Source organism: Parus major, chromosome 2, assembly GCF_001522545.3.
Source record: "Parus major isolate Abel chromosome 2, Parus_major1.1, whole genome shotgun sequence".
Lineage (NCBI taxonomy): Eukaryota > Metazoa > Chordata > Aves > Passeriformes > Paridae > Parus > Parus major.
This window is the reverse complement of record NC_031769.1, coordinates 117,977,665-117,985,672: the sequence shown is the minus strand read 5'-3', so window position 1 is coordinate 117,985,672 and position 8,008 is coordinate 117,977,665. Positions and strand designations below refer to the sequence as shown.

Here is an 8,008-nt window from a genome sequence, read left to right as displayed (position 1 = left end):
ATCCAATATGCATTAGTGGAACATACGTGTGATTTGAAACATCTGCATCACACTTGTGGAGGATCAGCTGGACACTGACATTTTTCTACATGCAGTTCATAAGTTTTCCCTTGAAGCCTCTCCCAGAGACCATCTTTAAGTCAGAGGTGAAAAGGAGGATATGGTCTCTTCCAAATGAGTTTAGGAATGGCTTCCTTAGTCCATAGCATAGCATGAGGCAACACATCATACAGCTCTTTAAAACAGAAATATCCCTCACTCAAATAAACACCCATATCCTGTTTGCAGCATAAGCCAAAATTTCCTTTTTCTTTGTCCCAGATCCAAATTACTCATCTTTTTGGGGAAAAAGAAATGTTATAATTAAAGTATATATTCCCAACACAGTGGCAGATTTCCCAAGAGGCTCTTTTTTCAGGCCACTGAAGCTGGGCAGAGCATCATGTGGTGGACCTTCCCTGCCTCCAGCACACATTCCTGCTGTAGTTTCAAGTGCTAAGCTGGCATAATTTCCCAGATGTTCTCTTCTGCTCTGCTCCCTTTGCTCTGACCCTCTGCCTCTTTACATCTTGGTCTGTCACCTTCCTCCCACACTTGCCTTGTGGCAGAGTCTGTTATCTGAGAGATTTAACTCACCAAAACCAGGAGAGAAGCACCCATGTTTTTGCTGTCTTTCTTGTCAGCCTGGGAAACTGAGCTGTCTCATCCAAAATGCTGCCAAATTGAAGCGGTGGGAGAATGTGGCAGGCAGGAGGCAAGGAAGGAGATTTGTGAAAGGGAAGCAGGGCCTTCCTTATTGGTAGCGTTAAGAAATGTGCCTAACTCCACTTCCTTCAGGTCTGTCACCATCAGAAGCAGCAGTGAAGATGGAATTGTGTCCCTGCTGGATTTTACACACCTTCTGCCCCAATTCTTTAACCATTACAATGTCTCAGTTTCAACAAGAAGCTGCTAACTCAAGATACCATCTGAGTGCCCAGGAAGCAGCAACATCTCTTTTCAGTGTTTCCTCTAGAGTGTTTCATATTTCACAGCGGCTCCATGGAGTAACAATAGTATCTAGATAAAACACCATAGATTTTTAAGTGCACACTTGAGAGCAATTATGTCACCCTTTGCTTCTAAGTTTCCTCAGCATGCCTTGGCACCTTTCTAGCTGCTTTTCTTTCAGCTGCCAGTACTGCAGGCAGCTAACAGAGCCATAGGCATGACAAGGCATGTGAAGGCATGACAAGGCATGTCATGAACTTCCCATCACCTCCCATTTTTAGCTCTGCAAATTCAGGATGACCCTTGTCATTGTTGAATATCATTTAGAAAGTCAGTGCACAGTCAATTTAGGTGATTAATCACATCTGTGTTAAGGCAGAAAATCTAAGTCTGTGTCACCTAAATTCCCAATTATATATTTAACTGCACAAATACAGATGGCAAAAATGTAGATACCAGATTACACAGCATCTATTAGTGTATTCCAAGCCTAAACCAGAATTACCCATGCTTTTGCAAATTATGAAATAAGAATGATTGTCCTTTTTGTTATTTTCTTTAAGAACTACAAGGTACTTTGGGGGAAAATAAAAAAAAGTAGTGAACTAAATGAAATAATTTTATTCCAGCTAAAATGCATCTCATTTGGCCACAGACACTTACAGATACCTGTGATAAAGCCCCAAAGGGAGAAAAATTAATTTAGAAATCTTTTGTAATGGGATTTGTTAGAGAAATGTAAAATTACTTCTTAACAACTCCCTATAAAATATGATGGGTTAAAGTTCAATAGTTGGCTGCAAAGTGATTTAGTGCTTTTCAGACAGCCTGGCAGTCCATAAATAGGATTCATAAATGTTTAGGCACCCCAGTATCTCCAGGTATCTTCTGATTCTCTCTAAAGGACTCATTTCATGCAAGATTGCCTTTCCTACATTAGACAAATTTACTGTCTCTCTGCAGCTCAGAGTTCTGGTTTTCAAGGCCTTTGGATATTTGGAGATCCTGTTCATGTTTGGCTCTTCAGCACTGCCTGTCACCACATCTTTCTCCCATTGTGGAGCTGTCAGAATGGCTCTGACCCTCTGTCAAGTAATGCAGAGGGACCACAGGCTAAGTGGGTAGCACTGACAGATATGCATTGATGTTGATCTTGCTGGCAAAGTTAAGAACTATTTTTAACTTTTCATTTTTAGTATCCACAAACCAGCAAGAAATGAACTGGAAAGTGAATAACCTTCTCCAGTAACATTAAAGGGTTATGCTCCCTAAGATATTTGCTTTTTTTGAAATGTGAATACATACATTTGGATGACTTATCTTATAATACCCTATATATGAGCTCAAAGTTGAGAGCATCAGTAAAACTATTGTCCATTAAATGTGTCTAAGTGCTTTCTTGCTTTCTTTTGGCATCTGTCCTGCAATAAAGTACCTTACCTTGAAGTAATATCCATTTTACTCGTGGGGACCACCACTTTGATTGGGAGGATGGAGTCACTCAGGGGGAGTGAAAGCAGTACCAAGGCCTATGGACAGCTTACACATATTTGTATATTTTCATATTTAATCAGAGAAAGGAATGGAAAGCATTCCCCCATCCCCCTTTTCATGGCTGTCATTTTGAGCATGGGTAGAGGTAGGATGAGCTTAAAAGTTTAGGAAGAGAGAGAACACAGAACAACACCCTGTGCATTCACTGAAAGTATGACAGGAGTTTAAAACTCTTCCCACATACTGCCACATACAGTACTCACCACAAGCAGTCCCCTAAACTGTCTGGATGTAGTTACAGTTCAATTCTGAGCCAGGAATGGGGTAGGACAGTGCTGAGCCTGGGCAGGCTGCTGTGCTTTCAGCACGCTTTGCTGGATGGATGAGACCTGGCATTCCCAATTAGGGCACTTGCACAAAGCGCCAGCCGGGCCGTGGCATTGACGTGCAGCCCAGCTCCACAGCGCAGGCTCCTGCTGGCAGCTCCAAGGTAAGGACTGCACCCTGCCCTGAATTTGGGTGCAAAAACCACAACAGGATTTATACTTATTTTCTGTACACACTCTCCTCCTCACAGGCAAGTGCACATGAGGATTTCTGTACAGCAGCATATGGAAAGAATGTGGAAGGACGACTGGTTTCTCCCAGGCTTGTGAGGAGCTGCCATCAGAAAGCAACATATCAAAATGGATGGAGTGAGTAGCAGTGTCCCAGCAAGGCAGGGAGATGCCTGCCCACAGAGCCAGCAGGTATTTGATGTGGCTTGTAGTGAAAAAGGGATCCACTTTTACTTTGCATGTGATGGTCTCTCATACTTTATTCTGATACAGCCAGAGTAGATTTAATAATGCTCATCAAAAATAACAAGCGCGGCAAATTTTGTTTGTGACTACATTACACTGAAACACAGAATTAGACAATCAGTTATTCCCGGATTTTCTAGCATTGGTGTTCTGAGGTTATAAATAAAAAATTAGCATACACTGGCAGCAATGAAGGCTAGAGCATACATTCTGTATATTCCTGGGTTCCTACATTCCCACTTCCAGCAGCACAAACAATAACCCCAGAACACCTGCCTTTTATTTCCTCTTAGACTGTTTGTGAAGAAATAATTTTTGATTTCAGTTACTGTAAGGGATTTGTGTACTATCATAATTCACTGGATTAATCTAATCCTTATCTCAAAACTTTGCATGGTAGTGTGTAGCTGCTGCCACTCAAAGCAGCTATCAAGAAAATTGCTCTGGGCTAATGACTATCACCAGCTTTGTGGATCACTCTAAGAAGCCTCATATTCTAGAGAATTCTATTAAAAATACTTTGATCACTTTCATCTACAGCTCCCCACCTGCAAATTCCCAGATTTTAGTGGGCACTTTATCTGTTACTTGTTAAAGATATCTCCCTGATATCTGATATCTACCTGTCTTTACCAGGTAGAGAACCTGCCAGAATTAAAAAAAAAAAATCAATATTATTGAGGTTTTTGTTCACTGATAAGAGGAGATCTGCTATACTGAATAACAACAGTAAGCTTCTAACAGGTGCTGTCATAATTGTTCCTGCAAGCAATGATCTAATTCATATGATAATCTGTGATTGTCTGGCATTTCATCCTAACTGATTTTTAATGCTATATTGATCTCAGCTTCCATAATTGGCCTCTTCAAATAGTTCACTTTCTTCTTCTCAGAGAAAAGGAAATGCAGGTTTTGATTCTTTCACCCTCTTTTACTATCTGGTATATGCTGCCATGGAATTTAATTGTCTGTAACATAAACTCCACAAAACAAAACTCAATCCAGAATCTACATTTCTGGGGTCTGAATAAAATATAGTCAACTTGCATTTGATCTTGAAATCCTTATGTAAGCCAAGATTTCTTACTTAAGAAAATAAATAATGAGTGAAGAAATTGAAAGGCTTTAATTTTCGTATCTTTAAAACACAGTGGTTTGATTACTTCGTATAAAGGATGTCACTCCCCACAATATCTCAGCTGGAAAAAAAAGATAAAGTATTGTCAATAAAAAAAAAAAAGACAAAAAAGCAAAAAAAGGGAAAAAAAGATAAAAAAGAGATGTTTGCAGGCTTTTGTGACTATCTTTCTGAACAGTTGTATTCTAACCTATATAAATTAGCAGATCAGCAGCCACAGATGCAGCAGCTAAGTTAACAAAGACGTATGGTGCTCTGTGACCCTCATCATCCCTGTGCATCTGAAAACAGAACTCAGAACTATAAGGTTACTGAGAATGTGGAAAATGGCAGGCAGTCAGCTCTTTCACCAGACTTAGCAAAATTGTAAGAATAAACAAAAAGAAAAGTAAAAACATGTAACCAGTACTTTGCACATGGATGGGGGAGAGAGGAGAATTTTAGGTCATCTAACAGCTAATGTAAACTACAGGGTGGATTCCTTCCAGAACTAAGCTTGTGATTACATTAATCAGACACACTAGAGCTAATGCTATACATTACACTTCCAGGATTTCAATAGCAGCTTAGAGCTACAAAAGAGGGAAACAGTCCCCAATATTGGGCACGCCATTAATAGAAATAAAGAACAGGAAAATAATTGCTGAAACAGCCAGTCGGCTGAACTCCAGGGAAATAGCGAGTGAGCAATTATCAGTTGGTAATCGATGTGACCATTACCCTCTTCTCTTTTACAGCACATCTTTTGCACCTGGCACTTCAGGCAAGCAGCAGCTGAAAGAGAACTCTGTAACATGTCCATAATAGACTGCTGCTCTGCCTTCAGGAGCAAGTGGCCATTTCAATGGCTGCAGATGTTTGTGCAAGAATGGACACTGCTCGGTACCATTCTCTGGTAATGCCGGAGTCCTTGTAGTCAACAGCTTGAGCTCTTTAATTCATGATACAGTCTTTTTGCTAAAAGGTCTCAAGGAAACACTGATAGCTTCTGCTTTAGATGTTCTCTGCAGATCGTGTAAGGGATGTGCTGGTTTAGAAGGTCACATTGATGTCTTATATTTACTTACAGTAAAGGCCTTCATTGTATTTTTCTGATTCTGTCTGTCTGAATGGATATGCATGTTAGCTGTGTAGCTTGCTGAATTCTGAACGCAGAAAAAAACCCCAAGTATGTTATAACTGGTTCTCATTAAACTGCTAAATGGAATACTAAAAGGTAGCTTAAAATCAGGTGCATTTAATAAAGTTATATTTGAATTGGCACACGCACGGGTCCCATGTGTTTTTCAGTTTGCTAGTGTTGCAAGTTTATCATGTGTATTACCTATGCTTAAATGTTACTTCACTCCAATAAAAACAGGCATCATTTACAATTTCTCTCAAACATTGCTAAGTCCATGACCCAATTCATTAGCTAACCGTTTGAGGCAGCCTAACACACCCATTGAATTTACTGAGTCTTGGAAAGTGATTTGTGCCTTTAGATTAGATATGGGTTTGGAAGATTAAATTAAACCACACAGGGGCATGAAGAGGAGATTTTTCTGTAGAAGATACATTTTCAGTTTGAACAGAAATGTAGAGAGCATTCATTTACCACAGTTCCCTTTCCTTCTTAAACCTGCAGAGGTTCCAGAAAATAAATCACAGGGAGGAGTTCCATCAGTGTAATTATGTAAAAATTTCACATTGAAGAAAGCTGTGTGATGGGATCTGTAGTGAGAAAGAGTGTTTTCAAGTTTCTTCACCGAAATTCCTTTGGGAGAGAGCACAGACACCTCTGTGGCAAGCAGACTTCTGAGTCTCCCAGGGGCTCCCTGCCCAGTCCAGGAGGGGAGCTGGAACCCATCCAGGTCTGGCCTCTTCCGATTCTCCGGATGTGCTGTTATGACTCAGGCACGGGCATGTCCTAACTCTGACACAGATCCCAAAAAACACCAGTATCCCAGCAAGACTGTGTAATCCTCATTCATAACCAGACAGCCTTGGACATAATTAGCTGTCCCTGCAAGCCTGGAGACATTGCAGTCCTTGGATATGATAGATCTCTTGAAAGAGGAATTTTACAGATTTGCCTCACACTGCTCTTCACATTCACAGTCAGAGAAACCTCTGCTCGGATCTGGGACTTCACCATACCTCCACAGGACTTTGTTTGGTTGCTTACATGGAAACACAACAGTAGGAAACTATTTTACATAATTTAACAGCAAGAAAAAGAGGAAAGGAGCCAGCATTGTGGGATCATCCAGCACTCTGGACCACCATCAGGTTGTGCCTAGAATAAACTTCAGCCACCTCTGTTTAATGGAACATTAACATGCAACAAGTTTCTGCCTTTCTTTGTTCAGGAATGAAATGAAGTTCAAATAATTTATTAGAAAAAAAATATAAAATTAATAAGAATTAAATTTATTAGAAAAAAGAATATGGATTTTGATCAATAATCATGCCCATGGTAAGATAAATTTATGCTTGCAAAGGCTTCAACAGATGTTTTTCATTGTAATGGCTGAGATCCAGAATATTTCTGCATTCTTATTTTCTTTCCTCAAACTGCAATAAGACTAGAGGTCACTCCAAATTCTTTGTGCATGTGTGTGTGTGTGTGTGTGTTTTGTGTGAAGAAAGTGGACATATGTAAAAAAAAGATTCCCTCTAAATAGGAAAATAAATCAGAAATACCACAAACCAGGATAAACCCAGATTTTCTGAGTGATGCAGACATTTGGAAATAAAAGCCAGCTGAAACAGTAATTTAGAAAACATCTCAACTTCTTTTGAAGTGAGATTTCTCAATGAGGAAAGCAACTTCTTTGGCTCAATGAAGGTGCAGTGGCACCATGAAGCTCATGCCTTTCCCAAATACTTTAGAAACCCGTACAAACTCATCCAAACCAAAAAGGAAAAAATAAAACAAGATATTTGACTCACAAACTAGCCACTAAATGTCAACTGGTTACAGAATGTTCCACCTGCCAAGGCTGAAATCTAGGACAAAGATCCCAGAGGGGTCACAATCCTGCAATTCCTACTGAAACCAAAGGCCTATTAGCTCTAACACTTCTCTTAAAAAGAGACAAAATACATATATTATGCAATCAGACTAGAGTAGAATATTTTTTATGAAAACAAGATGTTTGTAGAAGGTGCCAGGCTGCTAGTCCCAGAAAAAAGTAGGCAACTATAGCTGAGGCAGAAGTAGGACTTGCTTGTTCATCAACCTGCCGTGACCTGAGGCCAGGACAAAGAGTTCAGTCTCCCTGCCTGCTTAAATCTTGGGCTCAGGAGTTTTCATAGCCAGCAAGGGTGCTAATTAGAGTCAACTGTGGTGTTGACACATGTACTGGGAACCAGGAGGAGACCAACTTCATTTTTACAACAGCATCGCACAGAAAGAGGTTTTGGTTGGTTTGATTTAATGACTTGATTAGAATTTGAGCTGGTAATTTACAAGGGATGTGTGTTGTATCCACTGCCAGTCCTCTAAGCCAATCAGCTTTGTATAGGATCAAATTTATATAACAAACCAGACTCAGCAGTGTCATAAATGGGGGTATGAATTTCATGCTAAGTGTAAATG

The 8,008-nt window shown here is 40.0% G+C and overlaps 1 long non-coding RNA gene across 1 annotated transcript; it reads left to right on the top strand.

Moving 5' to 3' along the window:
* Positions 1 to 2,901: 2,901 nt before the first annotated feature.
* Positions 2,902 to 5,688, top strand: LOC107200830. The gene is made up of 3 exons (XR_001519791.2): positions 2,902 to 2,974; positions 3,062 to 3,233; positions 5,163 to 5,688. It is a non-coding gene; the product is annotated as an uncharacterized LOC107200830 (long non-coding RNA).
* The last annotated feature ends 2,320 nt before the right edge of the window (positions 5,689 to 8,008 follow it).